Raw genomic sequence first — 25,372 nt, forward strand, 5'->3', positions numbered from 1 at the left:
GTATTTTCCTTGCGTCATCAGTCAGTAATGCATTTGACCGTGTGGAGTTTTATTGGATGTGAACTATTTTTACTAATAATCACCCTGATGTCTTATGTACCTCTAGGCTGAAAGTGTGGGTGTCCAATAGGCCTAATTTTTGATGACAGATTTTTTTTTTTTTGGCAGATCTCAATTTTTGATCCAGCGATTTGGACATACTGCTTCCCCAAGTTCCCACCCTCCACCTCTGCCCACATCATTAGAGAACAGAGGAGGATCTTCTCTGAGCTGCTTCCAAGGAACAGGCAGATGAAGGCCCCATTGTGGTTCCAGCTGCCTGCCTGGGAAATGAAAGCATCTTTGCCTCTAGAAAATCCTGGTTAGAATCTGCATCTCTAATTCCCCTGGGAATGAAGAAACACCAAGCAGAGGGCCTCTATGGTGGGTAAACGAAACCCAACTCATCTGAAAATCACTCCATCTCCTCCCCTTCTTCTTGGTGTTTAGTGTAGGCAAACAGCCCAGGTCATCACCACATGGCTTTCATTTTTTGTTTTTTCTGTTTTTTTTTTTACTTAAGAAGAGAAAAATGGTCTAAATGAGGACAGAAATTCTCCATATCAATGGTTGACTTCCTAAGGTCTCTTGTCGCTGAAAGTGGCCAGATGAACTTCAGGCAGATTATAAGTGAGCAAAAGGATCGTGTAGACTGTGTGGGTTTGAGGGAGGCTGTTTAGATAGAGTAGATGCAGCTGAGTTGGCCCTTTGACTCTTCCTCTTTCCTCCTTCCTGCCTCAGAGGTGAACTCATGGAGGCAGATCAAGTCCCGTGCTCCAGCAGCCATTTTGGACCAAGAGACTGAATTGAGGATGGACACCAGCTGAAAATACTGAAGGGGCAGAAAGATGGATAATGGCTGACTACCGTGGTGTGCTGTTGACAGTATGAAATCTCTACACTCGTAATTATTTTCCATGAGAGAGGAAAAACCTTACCACTCTACGCCTGTGGTATTCTGGGTTTCTGCTCTATTAGGGAAATATCGGCATCCAAGGAGAGTGGTCCCCTCCTGCCAAGTCAGACAACCTGAACTGCCCTGACTTTGTGGACACCCTATCCCCTATCATTCTCTCTACTTACGAGCTACACATCTCAACCTTCTACAGGATCTAATGTAGAAAAGGGATGTTTGAGGATCTGTACTGAATGTGTCTTCTGGGGGCAACTTTGGTTTTACATAGAGACCCTGCAATGATGATTCTTAGTAACATCCTACAAACCAACACTCAGCCTGTGCTCCTAAGCCTCAGGGTAGAGCCTCAGCCCAAGCAGGCCTTCCCCTGGGCCCTTGGATCTCTGCTTCATCTGATCCCAATTTAAACAGGGGCTTCTGTTTTTCCCTCTCCTGGGAGAGCTTGGAATTTCCTTTTTGTGAGGACCTATGTTCTCTGCATCGGGGGCTCCAACTCTGGGTGGAGAGGAGGGAGGTCACTGACCATCATCTCACTCACTAACTCAGACCTTGGGACCCCCTTGACCTTACTTTGATGGACATATTGGCCCTCCTTCCTCCCCATTTGTGGTTTTGGGCAAAAGGTAGAGTCCCTTCCCCTGCAGAAGCTGAATGACAGGATGTCAGCCATGGGGGGTCTTGACCAGGGACAAGGCAGGGAGACACTGCTGGGGGAGCCTGAGGGATGGAAGGGCCTGTGCTCATCTCTGAAGCTCCTGACCTGAAGCTCTGACCTTCCTGCAGTTTCCTTGAGCACCTGATATGTTTTGTTACAACTCTTTCTTCTCATATGATCTCAAGTGGGAGCCGCTGCTGCAGCCAGGAAATTCCGCTGGAGGGAACACATCCAAGGCCTTGCCTTTAATTTGGTGACATGGCATATTTTTAATATTTAAAATTTATATTTAAAGCAAAAAAAAAAAAAAGACCCATGATAATCAGTCTCCTCATTACTCAGCCAGACACAACAGGCTACTGTAGTATGATGTCACCAATAATAATACCCAGGGGTTGTTAATTCACAGACACATCAGGCACAGTGGGTGTCCCAGCACTGAAGGGGAGGGGAGGCAGCAGAGCCTGACTGGTGCGTACAGCCGGGTACTTTGATGAGAATGTTCTGGAATAGATGTTAAAAGGGGTTATTGTAACATTGTGAATGTACTTAATGCCAAGTACACGTACAATTTAAAATAATAAAAAAAATTAAACTTTAAAGTAATTGTATATCATAGAATAAATAATTTAGTGTATGTAAGAGAACAAATTTATTTTTTTTTAAATAAGGAATTACAGGGAAGGGGAAGGATGTCTCCAGTGCTGCTGCTGGCACCAGGGGCAGCTCAGCCCCCGGTTCTGAAGGCACTGCACGTGCTGGAGCTCCTTGCTTGTCGGGTAGCAGCTCTAGGCGTATCCGGGGAGGACCTGGCTCTAGCACCTGAGTAACTAGGAGAACTGGGCGTGTTGTGGTCTCTGATCTATAACTGGATAACCCTGTGGGGTCACAGCTGGGCCAAAGCACTGTGGTGCCCCAGGGCCAGTGGGGGAGCTCTGGCTGAGGTTGGCTGAGACTCTGGATGTGAGGCCGGGCAAGCAGCTGGCTGAGGTGGTAGAGGAAGTGCTAGAGCAGCTGTTCCTGATGTTTCAGGCTCTGAGATGGAGGACAGCTGTTGCCTGAACCTCCTCTAGAATTGGAGTTTGTGCGGGTTCTTTTCCTGGCTTTGAACTTACATGAGAGCTGGGGCGGGAGCAGGCTCTGGCTCTGGTTTTGGAGTTGGTATATCCCTTCATCTGGCCCTTGAACTTGAGCAAGGGCTGTGGCTTGAGCTTGCTCTGGCTCTGGAGCTGTCCTGGGCAGGAGAGGTGCAGCAGGCTTTAGGTCTCCAGGAGCTTCCAGAGCTTGCTCTGAGCTGCTGCTGTAGCTCCAAGAAGGGAAACTCTCATCAATATGACTGCTTTTCCACATGTCTCCCCAAAATAGGAAAGTTCTCATAGCCAGTCAGTGAAGCATCAGTCCAAGATCCCATGCCCAAGAAGCATTTTCAGATGCAGTCCAGGGCAAATGATCTGAGGCTCCCCATTGCTCCTGGTCCAGTTCCAGCCTCAGGAGGCTCTCCTCTGTGTGGTCCATTGCTTTCCCCTCCTGACTCAGCCCATCACCCACCCTGCATCCTCCTCATCATCACCCTCTGCCTCTGGGAGCTCCAGCTCTGCCAAAAGATGGGCCTGGTGCTCCAGGTCTGAGCCAGGCATGCTCAGCTCTGCATAAGCCAGTACCATCTTCAGGCAGGGAAATTCTGGGGGCTGGTGGAAATCCTCTGGGTACGGGTGCAGCCAGGTGCCCAGGACGGAGGACATGGCCCTGGGGGTAGTAGTGGGGAAGCAGAGTGACAGACCTGGCCTTGCCTTCCACGCTGTGCTTTCATGGCAGCCCTGCAGGGACATGGGCCACTATGCCTTTGGCTTCTGCCCATCCAGAGGCCAGTTTTGCTCCATGTCCTATCTCACGTGGCAGTCTGTGCAGAGGAGGGCCTGGACTCAGAGGAGGGGCTGCTACAAGGCTTCTGAAGGGACTTCCCTTTGTCTGTGGTTTGACCACTTCTCCCCTTTTCAGGGATGTCTGACACACTGCTGTCTCCCCAGCTCTTCCCCACTGGATGGCACCTCTGTGAGGACAGGCAGGCTGTCTGCTCTGGGCACTGCCCTTTTGGGGAAACAGGAGCTGCTCTATGAGTGTCTGACCCAGGAGGGAATAGAAGCTTGTGTCTGCCTCCCAGGCTTCCCACGAGCCTCCTCACACCTCAGACTTTAGCTCCTTTCCCTGCCTATTGCCTAATCCTCCAGGGAGCCTGCCTGGGTCTCCTCCTGTCCCTGACACTCACCTCCCACAGGGTGGACTCAGCTGTCCCCTGAGGCTCACTGGGTCCCCTGAGCACCAGCTGAGTCCCCACCATTAAGGCTTCACCAGAGGGTGGGCAGGATGCCCTCCACCCATTGGGTTCTGGGCCCCAGGAAGGGGGTGGGGACAGGGCTGAGATGGAGAGGGGATAGCTGTGGGTTCACTTAGGGGCTGATTCTGCCCTCTGACCTCCCAGATGCTTCTCACAGCACCACAGCCCCAACAACAGCTCTCTGGGTCTCCAGAGACCTTTCCCCTTTGCCAGAAGAAGCCCTAAGACTTCTACTCTCAAGCCAAAATCATAGGATGTGTGGGATTCAGGGTTTCCCCACAAACTTATCAACACAGTCCACAGCTCCACACTTATTTAGGCAAGGGAGCCCCTCTCTTCAATCAAAGAAACTCCCCATTTCAGCTCATACATGGGTCCATCCTCATCAGTGTAAGGGAGGATGTAAGGGAGGATGAAAGCCAGGACTGTGTCACATGGACTGTCCTGAGAACACGACCTGGATGTGATGTCTAGTGTGACAGTGTGATTCCTGGGAGTATGGAAGCCCTGGAGGGCAGGGCTGTTGTCTGCTCAGTGCATTAAATGGTTGTTATTCCTATATGTGCCTGTTCCTGGTGGACCTTCCTATATACTTGAGGGATGAATGAGCCCAAACAACCCCACCACACAGAACTGAGTGAGACTAGGACCCCACTTCTCCCACCCAGGGATCCCTGCTCTAGCTGACCTAGGACAGGGGCAGTTAATGGAATCAAAAATTACACTTGAAATAGGAAAACATTTTAACCCAAGGCCACATTCAGTGATGCAGGAGGCAGAGGCCGCCTCAAGGGCAGGAGGAGATGACCAGTTAGCACAACCACAGCCCCTTCTGCTGACCTTTCCAGGGGCCAGGGCCCCAGAAAGCACTTTCCATGAAGGGCTCTCTCTGTTCTTAATATCATCCTAGGGCCCGATGCTCTCTCACCCGATGGTGCAGAGCAGCAAACGAGGTTCACATTGGTGGAGTGACATTCCCACATCTCACCACTAGTATGTGGCTGCATAACTGATGTCCCATGAGGGCAGAGTGCTCACCTTTGGAATAGAAGGTTAAGCACCTTCTAGGCAGTGGCCAAAGCTCTATAGGTGCCCAGGAGTGTGTGCAGGTAGGAGGGGTTCCTTCCCAGGATGGCAGGCACCAGATTTGCCACAAGAATCTCCAGTCTGTCTCTCTGGATGCTCCATGCCATGCAGTCCTCATTCCTGCTCCCTGTTGACACATCCTCCCCCTGGGGTGGAACAGAGGAGAGACATGATTTAGATGCAACACCGTAGACCACCAGGGGATTTAGGGCTGAAGCTCAGATTGAATCCACAAGCCTCAGGGACTTGTGCCAAGAGATGGGACAAGAGAGCTCTCGGCAGAATAAAGGTTCTCAGTATCACCAGGAAAAGTGTCAGTGGGTGATGACTAAGTGCATCAGTTTCTCAGATCATTGTGTCAGCCCAGTATTGACAGCACCTCCCTCTATTAATTACATCATCCCCTTGACTGCTATCAAAGCATCTCATTTTAGAGATGAGAACCCAGAGGCTGATCCCGGAGTGTGTGGGATCAGGATTGTCAGGCCAACGTGGACACATGGGGATGGAAGGAAAACATGAAAATCTGTACAAAAATACAGAAACACCCTTGATGTAATATGAACTGAAATTCTATCAAAGGCTCTTTCAGAGATTCTGTCTCATATGTGGGCACTGACTTTGCATCTGGCTAAGGCAGGGTCTGGGCTGCAATGGCGGGTGGGAGAGATGGGGAATCAGATTCTTTGCCAGCAGGTCTCAAGAGGGAGACCAGGAGAAGTGGAGGGCAGCTCTGGGATCCAAGGCTTCCAGGGTGTGGATTCTCCTTGCTTGCACTCACCCTGAGCCCGTCCTGGGTTCTGTTGGTGTCTTGGGACCGCTGCCACTCTTACAAGGAGATGGAGCAGGGGACTCCATGAACAAGGTCCTGTGTGATCTCCTGTGTGGAGTCCTGCAAACACAGTCCCCAGCAGCCAGGCAGAAACCTCAGAGCCCTTTCTGAATGTCTCGGCTGGTTCTCAGATCCACAGGACATCTCCACTGCAGACTCACACATACCACTCTGCGCAGATCTACATTAGTGACAAAAAAGCTGACAACCTGAAGCCCTTGGATTCCCACTGGCACATGTAAGATGTCCCTCAGGAGTCCTCTTTCTCCCCGGCCAGACCTGTCCTTGGGTGTGGCCATGACAGGACCACCAGGTTACCACGTGTTCAATGACTGGTTCCTGCCCAGAGGGGACACCTCCCCTGAAGTCCCTCTTCCCCCACACGGAGACGAGGTGAAGTGGGCCTGCCCAGGGAGTGCTCCCAGAGGAGGCTGGGCCCAGATTGGCCTGCTCCAGGCCACATTTTTTACCTTAGGTGACCTCCTGGTTAAAGTCCAGAGTTGGCCTGGTTGCTGGCAGAACCCAAACCTAAACCTTGAGACACCTCTCATGCCAGGTTTTCCTGAAGGTGAAGCCCAGGAGTTCAGGATGCAGAAGGAGAACATGTTTCTCTGTGAACTGTCTCCAGCCAAGTGAGCTGGCACAGGGGCCATCACTAGAATGTGGGTGCCTGGTTACTGGGTTCCAATTCTGTTGGGGTCTGTTATCAAGGAAGTGATGTCACTTCCTGTGGTCCACTTCCTGGAATCCCCTCCTCAGACAACACCTCCACACACAGCCCTGTGGGCTGCTGCCTGCTCACCCCCTTCTCCACGTAGACCCATCTCTTCCAATTACAGCAGCCATGCCCTCTCCACGGCTCCTGGGGAGGCTCTGCATGCAGCTGTGAGGGGACGCCCTGTCTTCCAGACACAGTTCCTCCTTCTTACCTGTTCTTCATCCTGGATAAGTCCTGGTGTCTGTCCAGGCCTGTGTGTCTCCCCACCCGCACAGTGGGGGTGATTCTACACGGTACTTCTAGGGACGTCCTCAAGCACTTGTCAAATAAGACCTGAGAAGTGTAGGAGTGGTCTCACATTTAGATGATGACTCCAGTACCATTTCTTCCTCTTATTTCCTCCTCTGTGTCTGTTTTTCTCTTGATCCCACCCCATGGACCATATTTAATGTCAATCTTCGTGTCTGTGTGTCTGTGTGTCTGTGTGTCTTTGTGTCTGTGTGTCTGCGTGTTGTGTTTTCAGGCTTATAAGCCAGTGCTCACTCTCTGTGTGGCCAGCAGAAAACTGCCCACACATGGGAGGGTTGGGCAAGAGCATCCTGAGGCCTGAGGGTTTCTAATTTACAAAGAAATGGTGATGAAAGGGGTTGAGGTTTTGGATAGCAGGTCAGAGCACCATGACTCAGGCCATACAGGTAGCAGGGGCTGGAGATGGGATCACAGACTCATAGACAGTCTGGCTCAACTGCCCACACTCAGTACCACAGTGCTGGGGGCAGGAGACTGTCCCTTCATGAGGCACCCAGAATGGCAGGCTGGGCTTCGCTGGCTGGATGCACAGTGGCTCAGGGACAGACAGACAGATGATGGGTGCCATCACCAGACAGGCTTGTCAATCTCATTTGCTGCTTCCTTTATGTTCCTGTCCTTAAGTCACTCTCCCCAAGCGTCAGGATGGCTGTCAGCTTTTATCCAAACCCAGTATTAACAGAGTCCAGGTCAACAGGCACAGAGTCTTTCTTTGTCACCAGCAGTACTGCATCTTGCTTGAAACCCCCAGGAAGCAGTTTCTCCCAGTGACTTCATTATAAAATGGAATCACTTTTACCTTTGTTTAGATTCCTCATCTTAATTATATCATATAATATTTCTCTTTGTCTGACTTACTTCATGTAGTATAATAATCTCTAGACTTCCCAGACATACAGCTCAATATTCACATCAGCTCTGTTTACGACAGCCAAGAGCTGGAAGCGCAGTCAGTGTCTATCTGCAGTGAGTGGGTAACGAAGACGTGGTATAAGCACACCTCAGAATACTAGGTAGTCACTACAGGGGATGAAAGAATGTTGTTTCCAACTAAATGGAATGGACACAGAGATTAGCATACTAAGTGAAGTAAGTCAGACAGAGAAACATAAATCTATAACTTATACATGGAATCTAAAAAAAAAAAATACAAGTAACCTTATTGACAAAACAGAATCAGACTCACAGACATAGATAACAATCTGTGGTTACCAGGGGGAAAGTGGTGGTGGGGAGGGAGCAATCAGGAGTGTGGCATTACAGATACATAGTAGTATAGACCAAATTGATAAAAAAAAAAAAAGGACCTGCTGCAGAGCACAGGAAACTATATCCAGTAACTTGTAATAACCTATAATGGAGAAGAATGTGAGAAAGAACATATGTACATGTATAACTGAATCATTATTTTGTACACCACGAACTTACACAACACTGTAAATCAAATATGCGTCAATGTAAAAATAAAGTGTATCAGAATTGATCTAATCTCATAAGTGTCCAAGGTTATGTGCCTTTTGGAACTCTCTTCCCACCCTTCCCCCATCCATGCAGTAGCTTCATCTCCCCACCTGCTCAAACCAGACCCTGGGGCCCTGTCTGCTCCCTCTTTATTCCTCATCCTCACATGCAGCCAGCTCCTCCCCTGTCCATGGGTCCCAACGCCAAGTGCATTCATCACCCCTCTGTATCTCCCTCCCCTCCCTGTCCAGGCCACCAGTGACACTGTCCTGGATTCATGCTCTCTGCTTCCCTTTCTCACTCCCTCTGACCCAAGGGAGGGATGGTTAAAAGAAAAATCTGTTACTGTCACACAGGAAATCTCAAAGAGGCACTTTGGGGAAAAGCCACGATCCTCAGCCAGACGTGAAGGCCCTCCTCCTGCCAGCAGCCCACCTGGCCTTGCTGCCTTCAGTCCAGCCACTCTGGCCTCTGTCTGTTCTTCCAAGGACCACCTCCTTCCCTGCCTTCAAAAGCCCTAGGCTGGGAACCCATTGAGCTCTTTACCTGGGTGACTCCTTCAGGTTTACCTCAAATGCTGGAGGTTGCTCTGTCCTGGGCCCTCGGTTCCTCCCCCAGGGCTCTTTCCATAGTCCTGGGAGATGTCAGTCTGGTTTTATGGGCCCCAGGACTTGCCTGGGAAGTGGCAGGAAGCTGGGCCTCTAGAAAACCTCAGGTCCCCAGTCCCATGACTCATCCTGCAACTGCCTAGCAGGTGGCCCAATGGGCTTTACAGCCCTGGGCGAACCCAGGATAAAAGGCCCTGCACTGCTTAGGAGCCCTGGCCCCTGCTGGTTTTCCACATGTAATTTAGAGAAGGAGAAAGCAAGCCACAAGTGTAGTGACATGAACAGTGTGGTACCGGCATAAAAACAGGCACTTTGACCAATGGAATAGAGTACAGAGCCCAGAAGTAAATCCACACATGTGTGGTCAAGAAATTTACAGCAAAGTAGCCTAAAATGCAGAGACGGGGAAAGGAGAGTCTCTGCAATAAACAGCGTGGGGACCAATGGGCAGTCACAGGCAGGAGACGCCCACTGTTCTGCTCTCTCACATCATCCACAGAACAGGAGTTAGAATGTGTTAAAGCCTTGAATAGAAGACCTGAAACCATGTAACAGCAAGAAAGACTAGGTAGTGAGCTCCTTAACATCAGATTTGGTTTTTAATTGTTGGCTCTGACTACAAAAAGTAGAAGAAATAAAAGTAAAAATTAACAACTGAGGCTACATCTAATTGAAAAGCTTCTGCACAGCCAAGGAAACCATGCACACACTGAAAAGCTGAGGTATGAAATGGGAGAAAATATCTGCAGTTCAGATCTGATTAGGGGTAATATCCAAAATATATACAAACTGACACAACTCAACAGCACACAAAGTCTCATTGAAAAATGGGTACAAATACTAAGTAGCCATTTTTCCAAAGATGACATACAGATAGTCCACAGGCACATGAAAGATGCTCAACATCATTAATCATCTGAGAAATGCACATCAAAACCTCAATAAGATATCATCTCACACTTGCCAGAATGGCCGTCATCAAAAAGTTCACAAGTAACAGATGTTCATGAGGAAGTGGAGAAAAGGGAGACCTTGTACAGCATTGGTGGGAATGTAAATTTTGCAGCCATTTTGGAAAAAACATGGAGCTTCCTCAAAGCCTAAATATAAAACTCATATGATCCAGAAATTCCACACCTGGATATATATTTGAAGAAAAGAAAAACTCCAATTCAAAACCTCAATATACATAACGGAATTATTTACAATAGCCAAAAAAATGGAAGTAATCTAAGTGTCCAACAATAGATGGAATGAATGAATAAATAAATAAATAATATAATTTATTTTCTTTGCATTTACACATATAGGATGGACTACTACTCAGTTATAAAAAAGAATGACATTTTTCCCATTTGAAATGACATGGAATTATCTGGAGGATATTGTGCTTAGAGGAATAGGTCAGACAGAGAAGACAAATACTGGATGTTATCACTTATATGTGGAATCTGAAATATGAAACAAGTGAACATATATAATAAAACCCAAACAGTCTCACAGGTATACAGAAAAAACTAGTTATTACAGGTGGTGAGAGGGAAGGAAGAAGGGACAAGAAGTGGTAAAGGATTAAGAGAAACAAAGTACTACATATAAAACAAATAATCTCTGTGTCTATAGGAATGTTTACTTGTGTGTTTTAAACTTAAACAAGCCCCAGTTTCATCCTGGGGAAGCTGGTGGATACTGGGGTGGGGAGAAGCTACCTTTGTAAAATAGTTGCTAAGTTTTCCAACAGCTCAAAGGCATCAGCTCCTCAGGCCACCCGAGGTGGATGTGACCAGCTTCTCCATTTCTTTTAAGAAAGTGGTCTGTCCGAAGTTTCTGTCCTTTTGAGATTCAATTTTGGATCCATGAATTTTTTTATGCGGGGGAGATAATTAGGTTTATTCACTTCATTTTATTTTTAGAAGAGGTACTGGGGATTGGACCCAGGACCTCGTGCATCCTAAACATGCATTCTATCACTTGAGCTATCCCCTCCCCTCGAGACTCAATTTTGTAACTTTTGTTTCCAGAAAATTATTTATGTAGCCTAACATGGCCAGTATATAGGTATGTAGTTGTTCCTTATCTTTTTATAATACATTTTTGTAAAGTATTTCTTTGTCTTATTCATAATTGACTTATTTTTTATTGGCTTGACAGCATTCACCTATTTCCAAATAGAAAACAATACTTTCCTTTTGCAAAAACCAACATTTATTTGTAGCCATCAAGCAGAGTGGTTGGTTTCTAACTGGTTATTTTAGATTTTTGATATTAATTTCTCCTCCTTTTTCACTGAAAAATACTGTATGATATCTCTAATAAATGAAATCTAAAAAAAAAAGAAGACAAATGAACTTATATATAAAACAGAAACAGACACACAGACCTAGAATACAGACTTGTGGTTGCCGGGGGGAGTGGTGTGGGAAGGGATAAACTGGGAGGTGGAGATTTGCAGATATTCATAGGTATATATAAAATAGATAAACAAGTTTATACTGTACAGCACAGGGAAACATAGTCAATATCTCATAGTAGCTCACAGTTAAAAAGAATATGAAAATGAATATATGTATATTCATGTATGACAAAAATTGTGCTTTATGCCAGAAATTGGCACAACATTAAAACTGACTATAACTCAATAAACAAGAATGAAGGCAAAAAAATAAAATAAAAATGGGAAAAAATATTTTTTTAGGGACAGGTCTTACCAATTGGAGTCCCATGAATTATGTCATGAGAGCCATTTCTCAGATAATTGATAAATGATTATAAAATTGACAAATTCTCATAAGGGAAAGAAAGGTGGAATGATGAGTGAGATGGCCCAAGGGTATGGTTTGGGGACGGCCAGCCCAAAGGTGCAGTGCTGCTCGGAACTGAGCGATTTTGAATTTTGAATTTCAGATTCTTGGCTGCAAATGCTTCACTTTAGAGCTCCTCAGATTCAAACCTGACCTAAGACACAGGCTCTATTTCTATGATTACTGAACTCTTCAAAGTTGGTGCTCAAATATCATTTGCTGAATGAATCCTCACAGATACTTCAACATCACACATTTTTCTGAAGCTGAACCTGAATAAAGAGATCTCCATGTCAGGATAGGGCCCCTGCTCTGTTTTCAAAGGGGACAAATGATGAATTTCTCTCTTTGTCAAAGTAGTTATCTAGTTTTTGAATGCTAGCTTCTTTCCCCATGTTTTTGATAAAGCTGAATTGATTGCAAAGGTAGAATAATAACTTCTTCCCCCAGGACTATATTCATTCTTCCAAACTGAGCTGGAAAACACTGTTGTTAGTTTTAGTAACATTTTAAAGTACTTCTTCCCCATATATTGCTTCTAGAGGACATTCTTAAGCCTGGATAACCAGTATGAAAGATGTGGAAAGAGTCAGGTACAATGAGAAAGTCTGAAAGCATTTCTCTTGAGCAAACTAGCCTATTTCCAATAATGCCATTATTGTTATTAACATTATTTTTGATTTATAAAATAAATTTGTACAATAGCAATCTCCTCTCCCTGGGGTCTTAGAAATAATATCCACCATCTGTGTAGAATTTATTACATTCTGGTCATTCAGCACATACTAATTTGATCCTCACAATAATCCTATGAGGAAGGCCATACGATCAGAGAAATTCAATACTTTCATCACACCTACCAGGGTCTGGAGCAGGGTTTGAACTCAGGGCAGAAGGAGGCTAAAGCTGATTTTCCCACCTTACTGTGCTGCTTCCCTAGGACACCAGGAAGCTGCTTTGTATACAACATGAAGCTGAACTCCGTTAAAAACAAGCACATGGGCCAAAGACCTACCTCCCACAGGGAAGATGGCTTGGTGCCGCTCAGAAAATGTCAGCTTAACACCCTGAGATTAGTTAGCCTTGCATCTCTCATCCACGAAGGTCTGTTTAATTCAAGTCACATGTGGGCATTTTCACTCCAAGTACAACATCAGTTCTAAACCTGGTGGTATGTCACAGAGGCACACGTCAAAACCCAGGAAGGAAACTGAGCTGTTACTGTTCCCAAGCAGAAACTTCCTTGGAAGTTTACCTGAACAAAAGGCCTATCTGAAACCCTGGAGGTTTGCCCAGCCTTGGTTTCCTGTCTAACTGAAAGCAGAGAGACCCAGAAATGGAGCCAAGGGGTTTGTGCCTGTGGGATCAGCAGCCTCAGTTTGAGGATTTGGACCAGCAAGGCCGCATGCAGCCTGCAGCCAGGGCCCTGCCAGCACCACCAGTCTGGGGGCCCAGCAGCACAGTGAGAGACCTGAGGAAGAAGGTGAGCGTTACCAGTGTAATGGTGCAACGGGGCAAACTGACTTCCCACCTGGCGGAGAAGGGGAGACAGATCCCCCGGGGATATTTTTATAGATTATCAGGGAGGGATCTTTTTCTGTCTGCAATACTGCTGGTAGCTAATGTGTGCTGAGCACTTGCCCTGCTCCTGATACTATACTTAGCACCTTACACATAGTATGTCGTGGTAAGTAATTATAATGAGTAGCTGAAAAGACAAGTGTACGGCTTTAAGGGTTTCTACAGAGGCTGTCATTTTGGCATAGTCTTTGCTAGAAAGAGCTGCCTCCGTTTCTAGAGCTGCACCACCTCCCCTGCCTGCACTGTTTCCTACACCCCAGCGCAAGGTCACCTTGAGTCAAGTTGCTGTGTTGTTGCTGTGTGGTGGCCAGGACTGTAACAACCCCACCGCCTGCTTTGGGAAGCAGGGCCTCAGATGCACCCACAGCCCTCCAGCAGTTATTTCCCACCATCTCCCCATCTCCCCGTGATGCTTCCTGCTCTGGTTAAACTTAACCCCAGGCAAACCATATCTCTTCCCTCCTGAAAACCCTCCCTTTGCTTAGAGAATACAGGGCAACATATGTGGGGGAAAGGGGAAACTCTCTTCAAGGGTTGTTTTCTTAGGAAGGAGAAAGATTTCTATTATTCCACAGCAAACCAGCTGTCTCAATGGCCAGAATATTTTGGTCAAGTACCCATTTCTAAATCTAACTTTTGCAGAAATGAGGCTGCTGTGATTATCTTACACTCACCGGGATTGTCCCCTAGAGCTGGGGGTGGGGTTGACATCCCCAGAATTATGTGAGCAGAGGTAGACACCCGCATAGATGGAGGTTAGGAAGGGAGAGCCGGGGGAGTGGACACTGGGTAGCAGCCCTCAGTGTCCTCTGCAGGCTGGGAAAGTCCTTCCTGCCTCTGACCCAGACAAAGTCTTACTTTCCCACAAACATCACCGCTCCAGGGCTGGGTCCTGCTATTAAGGAAAAGAAATTCTTTCCTCTTTATGCCTCCATGCCACTCTATACCAGCCTCTGTTATAGCTCCTACATCTTCTTTTTTCAAACAGACATCTTCTTTTTATGCATATCTCTTCCAGGTGGGTTAGGAGCTCTCTGATCAAAAAGGCCTGCATTATTCAATGTTGTATTTTCAGCACCCAGCTGAAACATAGGTGCTCTGTAAATGTTGAAATGATTTCTGAATTTCTTTTATGAAGGTCTATTTCATCATTACCTAGAATGGAGGGTGGGGTGCATGTTTGGTTTAAAATGTGGGAGAGACCATAGGATGGTTCTGTTGTTTGTTGGTTCGTTGGTTGGTTGGTTGGAATTAATTTTTATCCTGCCTAATTTAAAAAGAAAGGATGTAAGGGAGCAGGGGCACCAGGTGTGATGTACTATGCTGAGCGTCGCTCTTCCTGTAATCCCCACCGCACACAAGACAGAGGGATGCAGCGATTCAGACCTCATCCACCTATGCTTCAGCTCAAAGACTGACATATTTCCCGACTTGCCCAAGGCTCTGGCAAGGAAAACTCAGGTCCCCAAACCCAGGTCATTCTGGTGCAGCAGTAACCAGCTGGGTTTTCAGCAACTTGGATGGAGCCATCTGTTTTCCCAGCCCACATAAAAATATGCACAACAAAGGTGCAAGTCAGCAAATCTACAGCTCCCAGGGAACCCAGCTGGGCTGTGCCCTCACTTAGGGGACCACTGATAGGTAAATCCAGCCCTGGAAGACAGAGGGCCAGCAGCAAGGCTAAGGGACTAAGCAAACCCAGACTCTCTCATCCCTTTCCTGCCTTTGCCAAGAACAGAGTCCACCTGGCTCCCTGGCCACATGGCCATTGTGCCTGTGCCAGGGGCACCACAGGGCATGCTGAGTGCCCAGAAAATTACCAGCAGCCTCATGTAGTTTGCACCGGGCCACCAGGAATGGCCACATAGGAACTCCCTTCTATGACACTCATGGGTCCTCAGACTGTCTGGTCAACACCCACATTCTCACAGAATAAGCATGGTGAGCCCAGGTAGTCAGGAACAGAGGGGGTTTTTGTGTCCTGGTCTTAGAGAAGAGAACCCCTTAGCTTTTCCCACATACCCACATTCTGCGGCCGCAGCTTCTCCTTCCCTACCACACCACATCACAGAAGGGAATTTAGCCATCTTGGCCCTCCAGCAAAGACAGAGGACAATGGATTCCACATGAAAAATGGAATAAAATGGGGGTGCTGTTAGCCAGCCACCTAGGTGCAGGTGGCATTTGGCAACCCAGGATGGGGTGGTGATTTAGAGGGGCATTTCTCAAAGTCATTACAGTTAATTATCACAGAGTTACAGACTCATCAGCAGGCAAAGAGCCAGCTCCAGATCCCCAGGGAATTTCAGATGGCTTAATAAGCAAAGTGGCATGCATGTAAGGAAGCTGATTCTCTATAAAGAAATGATTTCATTATTTCTTTATTCCTCAGTCCTGGATCCCATGCCTATTATATACTCACCACATCTTGGAAGGCATCTGTTCAACAGGGCTCTGGGTCGGGGAAATTACTGTGTTCCTTGTTTTTAATTTAGCAGCACACTTTCACCATGGGACCAGTGCATTTTTTCACAACTCCTGATTCATTCCAAAAAGGTGCATTTCAACCTGGTCATCTTCTAGACTCCATGGTAGTCACAATTGAACCAAAATTCTGCAGACACTGATGCAGTCTTAACAATTATAGCATGAATGGCATCACCACCATTTACGTATAGAAGGCCCTTGCACGTTTGGGAGCCAGAGCAGCAGCTTAATGGACATCATGCACAGAAACAGGGGATCTGTTCATTAGAGCTGGTGCTGAACACAAAAGGAATGTTCTGGGTTTTGAACATTTCTTCCTCTTCCAGTTTCTTTCTCTTTGATTGTTGTGCTAAGGTCTCTATCATTACTCCTGAGAAGCAGGAATCATCTCAGATAGTATCCTGCTCTTTGGCAGAAACCCCTGCTGACTCTTCCTGCCCCACAAACCCTGCTAGTCCAGCGTAGAGGAAGAGGACTGTGTGTCTGCTCAAAGCCACTCTCCCACAAATATGGGTACCTGGATTCCCCTTTATTTGCTGCTTGTGAATTTCCATTTCCTCGAAGCCTTCTCTCCTCATGTAGCCCCAAGAAGCAGAGGTTAATGAAAAAATGAAGATCATGACCTTATAAAGAGAGTGGAAAATACATTCTCTAAAAAAGAAAAAACTAAGTGAACTAAATGCAGTGCAGGATAAAGAAAAGATTTTTTTAAGCTAAATAAGAGTGAAGATTTAATTAACATGTTGCTACTTGAAGACATTCTTATTGTGTGCATTACTGCTGTTTCCTATTTAAATTTTTCAATGTGACTGAAGGGTCTATCACATCAAGCCTAAGCTTCTAGTATTTAAAATTACATGAAAATATTTCAGGAAACAATTGACTTGCTCCCAGCTCATCCACTTGTCAGGCAAAAGCTGGGTGGAATAATACTTCACATCAGGGGACTGCAAACTTCTTCTGTAAGGAGCCAGAGAGTGAATATCATATGTTGTGTGGTCCATGTTGGTTCTGCTGAAACTGTTCAATTCTGTCCTTATTAACACAGAAGAAGCCATACCCAATACGTAAATGAATGTGTGTCTTTGTTGCAATAAAATTTTATTTATAAAAACAAGCCACAGACCAGCTTTGGCTCTTAGGTAATGGTTTGCTCACCTCTGCTTCCTGGCAAAGACCTAATAAATTTTGTTCTTTGGCTAAATAGTGAATGGGAGCTTGTAAAACCAAAGCCATCCTGAGGGGATGACACAGCCCCATATGAGGTGGTAGCTAGCACACAATAACTGGGTTTCTTTCTTCTACTTTCTAACAATAATAATAACTGATAATTTAACAGCTATTTTCAGCTTAGAAAGTACATATTATCTACTTGTACTGCAAATTCTGTGAGCTAACATCATCACAGTGCAGATTATTTATTATCTCAGGCTTCTGGTTTCTGGGGATAGTGGGTGGTTATCCATACCAAGCATCCTACTGAAAACAACTGAAAAAGCTGAATATAATACAAAAAGCATCTACCTAAAAGCACCTGAGAGCTAGCAAGGTAGGAAGAAGCTACCAGACCTGAAAGGAGAGAAAATATTAAGACGCTCAGAAGCAACTTCTGCCCTGACACTATTTGCTGATCCTGGCAAAACTGAACTTTGCTTTTGGTAATTCATGGGGTGATCAGGGCTGAAATCAAAGCCTAGGGCCTGTACAAACTAGAAAATCTTTAAGAAATCACCAGTACTATATACTTGAAACTCAAAGGGAATAAGCCCGGGGGTAAAAGAGAGCCAGCAATGAAGCTGACTTCCTGCAAATAAGCGGGTAGATTTCACACCCCCACGTGGATCAAAGACCCTCTAGCCTTGAACTTGGCTGAAGGTGATAGTTCCTCCAGACATCTTTCAGAAGCAAAGATATGTCACATCTGGATGAAGGCACATATACTTTATTCTGGGCCTCAGATTACTCCTATAAATGATTTCCCAAGCAGGAGGACCTAGCACGTCAGCAAGAAAATAAGCTACACAATTAACCAGAGCACCTGATGTCAACAAGAACAGATCTGCCAACACTTTAGCTGTTAGAAGTATCAGAGACAGCTTAGAGAGCAAGTGTCTACTATTCTTAAAGGAAAAGAGCGAGCAGGATTGATAGCAGGAAACCATAAAAATGACGGTGTAAATTTTTCTTTAAAGAAATAATAGAACATCTAAAAAAGGAAAATCAAACAACCAAAAATTAAAAACTTAATAGAAAATTTTAATAGCAGATTAGACACACAATAAGAGAGAATTAGATATTGGTAGCCCCATATTTGGAGAAGAGGTGCCCAATAGCCCACAAGTAGCAAGGGCCCCAAAATGATAAGTTTATTTCTTTGGATTTGAACATCCCACTAACTTTTCAATATGTGGCCAACTTTGTGATTATATGTGTTTATATTGCTAAGGGAGAGAGGAAAACTTACCATCTTCTCCTGCCCACCTTAAACTGATGATTTTCGATACAGTTTTGGAGCTTCATTCTGCCTCCTGATGACAAACTCCCCATCAGGCCACCAGGACGTTGATCCTTCTGTCCTATCTAGGAGTTTCGGTCTTGTGATCAAATTCACTTGATCTGCCAGAATGGCATTCAAGTTCTTAAACTTCAGTTTCAGTTTTTTTTCTAGATAACAAAATGAAAATAGAAGAGCCTGCTATTCATCAAATGACTCTTGTGTATAATAACCAAACATAAATCGAGTTGGGATTTGAGGGGGAAAACAATGAAAGAGTATTAATAAAAATATTTCTTCACGTAAGGGTATTTAAAAGTCTACACATGAGAGTGTTGGTTGCACGGGTAGTCCTGCTGCTCAGAGAGGGCCGTGTAATCCTGTTATCCCTCAGCACTGGACACTGCCCTTAGCCTGATGCTCCCAAGGTCCCCTGGCCCCTTTTGTACCTAACTTCACTGGAACTGAACTCTGCCCAGATACCTTCAGAGGGATCACAAAGCCTTGACCAATTCAATGTGATTGAGATTTTTTGTCTTCCAATAATAAATGATAGTCTAAATGACACCCCGCCCTAATTTTGTGTTACGTTTTACATAAACTGTAATTCTCTGTATATTTTAAGCCCTGCAAAACTATCGATAGCATTGAATTTACCACCTACTCCTTCTCTTGTTCTTTATTCCTTTTTGGATTTCTGGGGTAACTTTCCTCCTGTCCAAAGGATTCCCTTTAGCATGTATCTTAGTGTGGGTCTCCTGGTGATGAATTTCTCTGTTTTTGTTTGTCTAGAAAACTGTTTATTTCACCTTCACATTTGAAAAATATTGTCACTAGATAATCAATTTCAGGTTGATATTTTTTTCTCTTGCATTTTGGAGATATTGCATTGTCTTCTGGTTCTTAGTTCTCTTTTGAGAAAACAGCTATCAGTCTGATTGATGCTCCTTTAAATGTGTAAGTTTTCTCTGGATGCTCTTAAGAATTTGGCTTGCAGAAATGTACAACCATGAGCCTAATTGTGGCTTCTTTTGTACTTATCCAGCTTGGAGTTTGTAGTACTTCTTTGATATCTTTCATCAGTTTGGTGGTGGGCGGAGCTCAGCTATTGTTTTTTCAAATACTGTTTCTGCACTATTATCTCCCTCCATTTGTTCTCTAATTCCAACTGTGTATATGTTGGATCTTTTCTCCATGTGCATGTATCCCTTATGTGACTTTCCTGCATTCTTCAACTTTCTGCTCTCTGTCCTTCAATTTGAATATTTTAACTGACTTAATCAGTTAACAAATCCTCCTTTTTGTTATGTCCAATACGTGATTAAACCTTCTATTTAGATCCTAATTTCAGTTGTTACATTCTTCAGTTGTAGAAATTCCACTTGATGCTTTTATAGACTTTACTTCTCTGGTGAAATTCCCTTCTTGACATCGATTTTTCTTGAATGTATTAATCAGGATTGTTAAAAATCCACGTCTCTTAATCCTAGCATCTAGCTTAACTGTGGATCTGTTTCTATTGTCAGTTTTTGTTTAGAATGCTGTTTCCTGGCATGTCCTGTACTATTTTACTGAATGTGTAATGTTATTTATGAAAATTGTAGATGTTCAGGATTATGTTATCTTTCTTCCAAGGAAATTTATCCCATCGACTGACAAACAGGCACAGTAAACAAGAGACTGGGCTGATTCCAGCAACTTGTAACCTCTGAAAGGCTTTAATACCTCTGGCAGATCAACTGAGCACCTAGGGTACTTACTAGTGAACCTGAGGACAGTCATCGGTTAGGTCCATTAAACTATAACCTGCTTAAGAAACAGTAAACTGTAACCTGCCTTCAATAATCAAGCTCACTTTGTCTTTACAGAGGCTCACATATCCTTCAAGCATCATGCAGCCTAAACAATGTTTGCCCAAGTTGTTTTTCAGAAACTTGAAGTCAGCCATTTTCAAGTTTGAGCCCCAGCTAGTTAAGATTAATTGGGACCACTGACCCACCAACTGGGTTATGCAGCAAGTGTCCAATACATGATCTGTTGGCATCAGAGGGCCAAAAACTCCACCCTCAGAACATGCTAACACCACCATTTCCTGAACACGCATCCCATGAAGAAGCATGTACCTTAGGTGCCCCTGCACAGAACAAGGATGACATCACCTTTTTCTTGCCTCCAGTCACCTTTCCCCACCATGCCTCAGACCATCCTTCTCTTTATCCCATAAATATCCCAAGCCCTCACCTTTGGGGAGGCAGATTTGAGATTGGTTCTCCCATCTCATCTTCTCACTTGGCTGCCTCATGAATAAACCTTTTTTAAAATATATATTTTGTTGCAGTTCAGTCAGTTTATGATGTGTCAGGTTCTGGTGTACAACATAATGCTTCAGTCATACAAGAATATACACATATTCATGTTCATATTGTTTTTCACCAGAAGTTACTGCAAGATACTGAATATAGCTCCCTGTGCTATGCAGTATAAACATGTTGTTTATCATTTATACATATATGTGTATGTGTGTGTGTGTGTATGTATATATATATATATATATATATATATAAAATTAGTATCTGCGAATCTCAAACTCCCAATTTATGCCTTCCTCCCTTCCCACCCCCTTCCCCAAGTCATAACCATAAGTTTGTTTTCTGTCTGTGGGTCTGTTTCTGTTTTGTAAATAAATTCATTTGCCTTTTTTTTTTTTTCATTCTACATATAAGTGATATCATATGGTATCTTCTCTTTCTGGCTTACTTCACTTAGAATGACATTCTCCAGGGACATCCATGTTGCTTCTCTGCAGTAAACGTCAGCATCTCAGCATTTTGCGTGCTGCCCATGAGGGAAATGAGCTTGGTTCTGAAGTCCTTCTGAGCAGACCCTGAGCTCCATTTTTTACCATGTCACCCTTCTGAGACCGCCCTAAACTCCTTTTTTTTTTTTTTCTTTCAACCTGCCTTCTGCTTGACTTTTTAGCTTGTTGCCTGTACACCTTAAGAATTTATAAAGTGCCTTCAGGTGAAACCAAGAGTATCCTCTACACTTCTCATCTCAGAGGTCTTAGCCTCAGGTCCTGTCTTCCCAGGCAGTCCTGAACTCCAATTTTTGAGTCCCTAAATGTGTGAGATACTGAAAGCTGTGATGGATTCGTGCCTCTTAGAATCCACTTTCTGCCCAATGCCCAGCCTTTCCTCCTATGCCAAAATTTGGCAGGTACCCTGAATGTGGCACAGAAAATATTCAATTTACATGAGTTTCTCTTCTCCTGTGATCTTAACCATTCAAGTCCTGGGTATCTTGGCTGCTCTTTAATAGCTTAGCAAAATGTGTGTTTTGTGTTTTATGTGGATTCTCTAGGGGTTTCAGCAGGAGGCTTGATCTGCTGTGAGAGACTCCGTTATTGCCGGAAGTAGGATAAGCTTCCTACAGCAGAAACACGCACTTGTCTCTCTGCTTTCATCACTTGTCAGGCACAAGGAAATTAGACTCTAGATATCTTCTTGGATACATTAGAATCTTCTTCCAATACCAGTTAGATGTCTTATAGTTTAATTACTTCAGGGCTAAGTCTATCTAGTTTGCATGTATGAATATTTCCAAACCTTCAAGTAAAAGAATGTGTCTGTCACATGCTGCCTGAAGTGTGGTCCTCTGGTCCAATGTCTGGGAAGACATACTTCCCTAATTTGAGTTTTTAGGCTTCTGGCTAATCTCTACTAATTTCTGAATGTCTCTAATTCAGTGAAATTCTCCTGTTGTTAAGAGATGGAGTTTCCTTATTTCTCTTGCAAACATTTATTCAGCCCCAATAATTTCCTGGTCTTTTGCTTTCTGAGCCAACACTTTTGTTACAAAATGCTTCAAAATAAGGAAAATAGGAGACATTCCTATGTAGATCTGTTCCTATGAACATTGCTATTCTTCTCTTTTGTGATTCTTTTAAAAAAAAATCTTTTAACTGTATTTAGACTCCATCCATTGAGGCCCATTTATTACAAACCCATTAGACATTATTAAATCAATTAAAATATATCATTTAGTAGACACTGTATTGAGCCTAATTTAAAATGCATATGTTGGGACGATAATGGATCACTGTGTTGTCAGATATGGTGGTTCTTCATCTGTTGCTGATAAAGATGAAACTGTGTTTTGAAAAGTAAAAGCCATCTGCAGCTGCTTGGAAAGTCAATTGACAATTTGTTAATTAGTATTTATTTACAGTAGTTGAATAACAATATCAAACTACAATAAGGAATGAGCAGTTAACATTTAAAAAAGCTGGTAACATTAAGTTTTATCATTTGGCATCAAGTGAAAAGCACAGATTCTTTCACAGTCTAAAATGGGATTCACTGAAATCTGCTTAAATCAGAAATAAACTAGAAAAGGGAATGAGAGTTCGCAGAGAGGCGGGGTTAAGGGGTGGCCTTGGGTCTTAGAATGTCACAGATGAGAAAACCACTAGTTGAGGAGCCAGTTAAGCAAAACGGAAGGGTAAGAAGTAGGTGAAATTTCCTTTTCTAGTGGCTTTTTAACATATGCCAAATTATCATTGGAATTTTAGCAGTTAGGTAATACCAAATGACTTGATGATCAAATTAAGATGTCACATTCAACTCAGGTCCTGAACTGTTACCATCAGTCTCTGTGCATGAAGCAGTCAGGGAGCAAGGGGGAAAGAGAGGAGCTGATTTTGTCAGGAACATTTTTGACATATTAAAATTTGATGTCAGAAAAAACATTTGAGTGTTTTGACCTCTTGCTTGCTTTCTTCCCTCCCCATGACTCCTAAGAAATAAGAAGCCAAAACTGAAAGGTACTAAGATATTTTCATAAAAAATAGGTGGTCCTGTCACCAAATTTCCAGTTGATCTTAAATGATGGTATCAATAAACAAATGAGCCACAATTTCACCATCATACACGGTGAAGCACATTTGCACCTCTGTATTCATCCTCTATAACTGGCATATGAGATCGCTCATATATGGAATCTTAAAAAAAAAAAAACCAACAAAATAAAACATAGCTACATGTTCTTTGATGGAGAAAAAATAAATTATTCTGCTCTTGTGTCTTTTAAGAATGTTAATGCACTGTCTAACACAGGAGGTCAGCTGTGTCATAAACTTTCATAAGAAACTTTTCCTTTCTTAAAAATGCTGGCAAGTTGGCTTTGCCTTGCAATTATGATACCCTGAAGCAGCAAAGGCAAAACATATTGCCAGTAAGCAGCTAATGATTTCCATGATTGTAAGTATGCAAACAGCTATGCATTTATGAAACTAGAAATCCATTCTCTCATGTCTCTGCAGGCTTGGTATGATTCTCCTACCCAGCCATAATTCCCACTCCAAGAAGTAGGATGGATAACTAGTGATCTGAGAGATGGCCTGTCAGTATTGGATGAAATCTGCAATTCCACTGATCTTAATGGCTATGGACAAATTAGGAATATGGATACAGAACATTTTAACAGAAAAAAAATGCATCAACTTTTTCATTCTCTAGTTCACTCCAGCCAAGTGACACCAATGGACCATCTCTGACCAGGGGTTCAAAGCTAGTTTTTTAAAGCACTCTCATTTACTAAAAAGCAATGAATGAGAGACTGTAAAGGCCAGTTACTCAGAGAATGTTCACTCCACTGAAGCCAATAATTGTAGCTTAAAAATGGTGGCTTTACATTTTAATGATTAATCTCACTTTCAGCAGATGTGTTCCGAATCTGCCCAGCTACCTGTTGGCTTCAGTTAAATGAAATATTTCTTTTGCTATACATGCAAGATGCTAGTAAAAGAAAAATTGGCTCTATAAAGTATTTCTTTTATGAATATGATTAGTTAAGACCCATAAGTTTTCCTAAAGATTTAAGATAGGAAGTTTTTTTGTTTGTTCATTTTGTTGTGTTTTTTAACACCCAGCCTAAAGTGTGGTATGACAGCAGGGCACCATGTTATTTTGTTCATTGGATCTCCACTTGGTCTTCTTTTTTTAAAAATTGAACTACAGTCAGTTACAATGTGTCAATCTCTGGTGTACAGCACAATGTCCTAGTCATGCATATACATACATATATTTGTTTTCGTATTTTTTTCACTAAAGGTTATTACAAGATATTGAACAAATTTCCCTGTGCTATACAGAAGAAAAAGTTTTTTTTAATCTATTTTTATATAAAGTGGCTAACATTTGTGAATCTCAAACTCCCAAATTTATCCTTTCCCACCCTTTTCCCTGGTAACCATAAGATTGTTTACTATGTCTGCAAGTCTATTTCTGTTTCATAGATGCCTTTTTTTTCTTTTTCTTTTTTTAAGATTCCACATATGAATGATATCAAAGGTATTTTTCTATCTCTTTCTGGTTTACCTCACTTAGAATGATGATCTCTTGGTGCATCCATGTTGCTGTAAATGGAATTATTTTATTTTTTATGGCTGAGTAGTATTCCATTGTATAAATATACCACGACTTCTTTATCCAGTCATCTGTCAATAGACATTTAGATTATTTCCATGTCTTGGCTATTGTATGTAGTGCTGCTATGAACACTGGGGTTCATGTATCTTTTTGAATTAGAGTTCCCTCTCATTATACATCCAGGAGTTGGATTGCTGGATCATATGGTTCCATTTGGTCTTAATATGATTCCAGTTACCTTTTCTATCAAAGCATGGAAAGGTTTAAATTTTTTTTATTATTATTAAACATTTCCCTTCCTTACCAGTAAGTTTATTTGAGCTCTAGATAGGTCTGAACTTACCTACCCTTGTTCTCACACAGGAGATCAGTTACTTAAAAAAAAAATCTTTTTTTCATGGTTAATTAGCAACCATTTCATATTAAATCAAACTGGGGTCCAGGCACTCTAATGTATATCCAGCTGTGTTAGGAATAATGTGATTCACCTGTTCAGTAACCATGTAAGTTAGGCATTATTATCCCTATATATACGTTAGGAAACTGAGGTTCATGGAGGTTGAGAGGAGTTCAAAGTGACACAGTGGAAATCAGCTAATGACGGATCGAGCCTCCTTCTATG

At 43.5% G+C, this 25,372-nt stretch overlaps 1 long non-coding RNA gene across 1 annotated transcript; it reads left to right on the top strand.

Annotated features, from left to right (window-relative positions):
• The first annotated feature begins 201 nt into the window (after nt 1-201).
• On the top strand, nt 202-984 carry LOC140699177 (uncharacterized). The gene is made up of 2 exons (XR_012077184.1): nt 202-423; nt 781-984. It is a non-coding gene; the product is annotated as an uncharacterized lncRNA (long non-coding RNA).
• The last annotated feature ends 24,388 nt before the right edge of the window (nt 985-25,372 follow it).

Source organism: Vicugna pacos, chromosome 11 (assembly GCF_048564905.1).
Source record: "Vicugna pacos chromosome 11, VicPac4, whole genome shotgun sequence".
NCBI lineage: Eukaryota > Metazoa > Chordata > Mammalia > Artiodactyla > Camelidae > Vicugna > Vicugna pacos.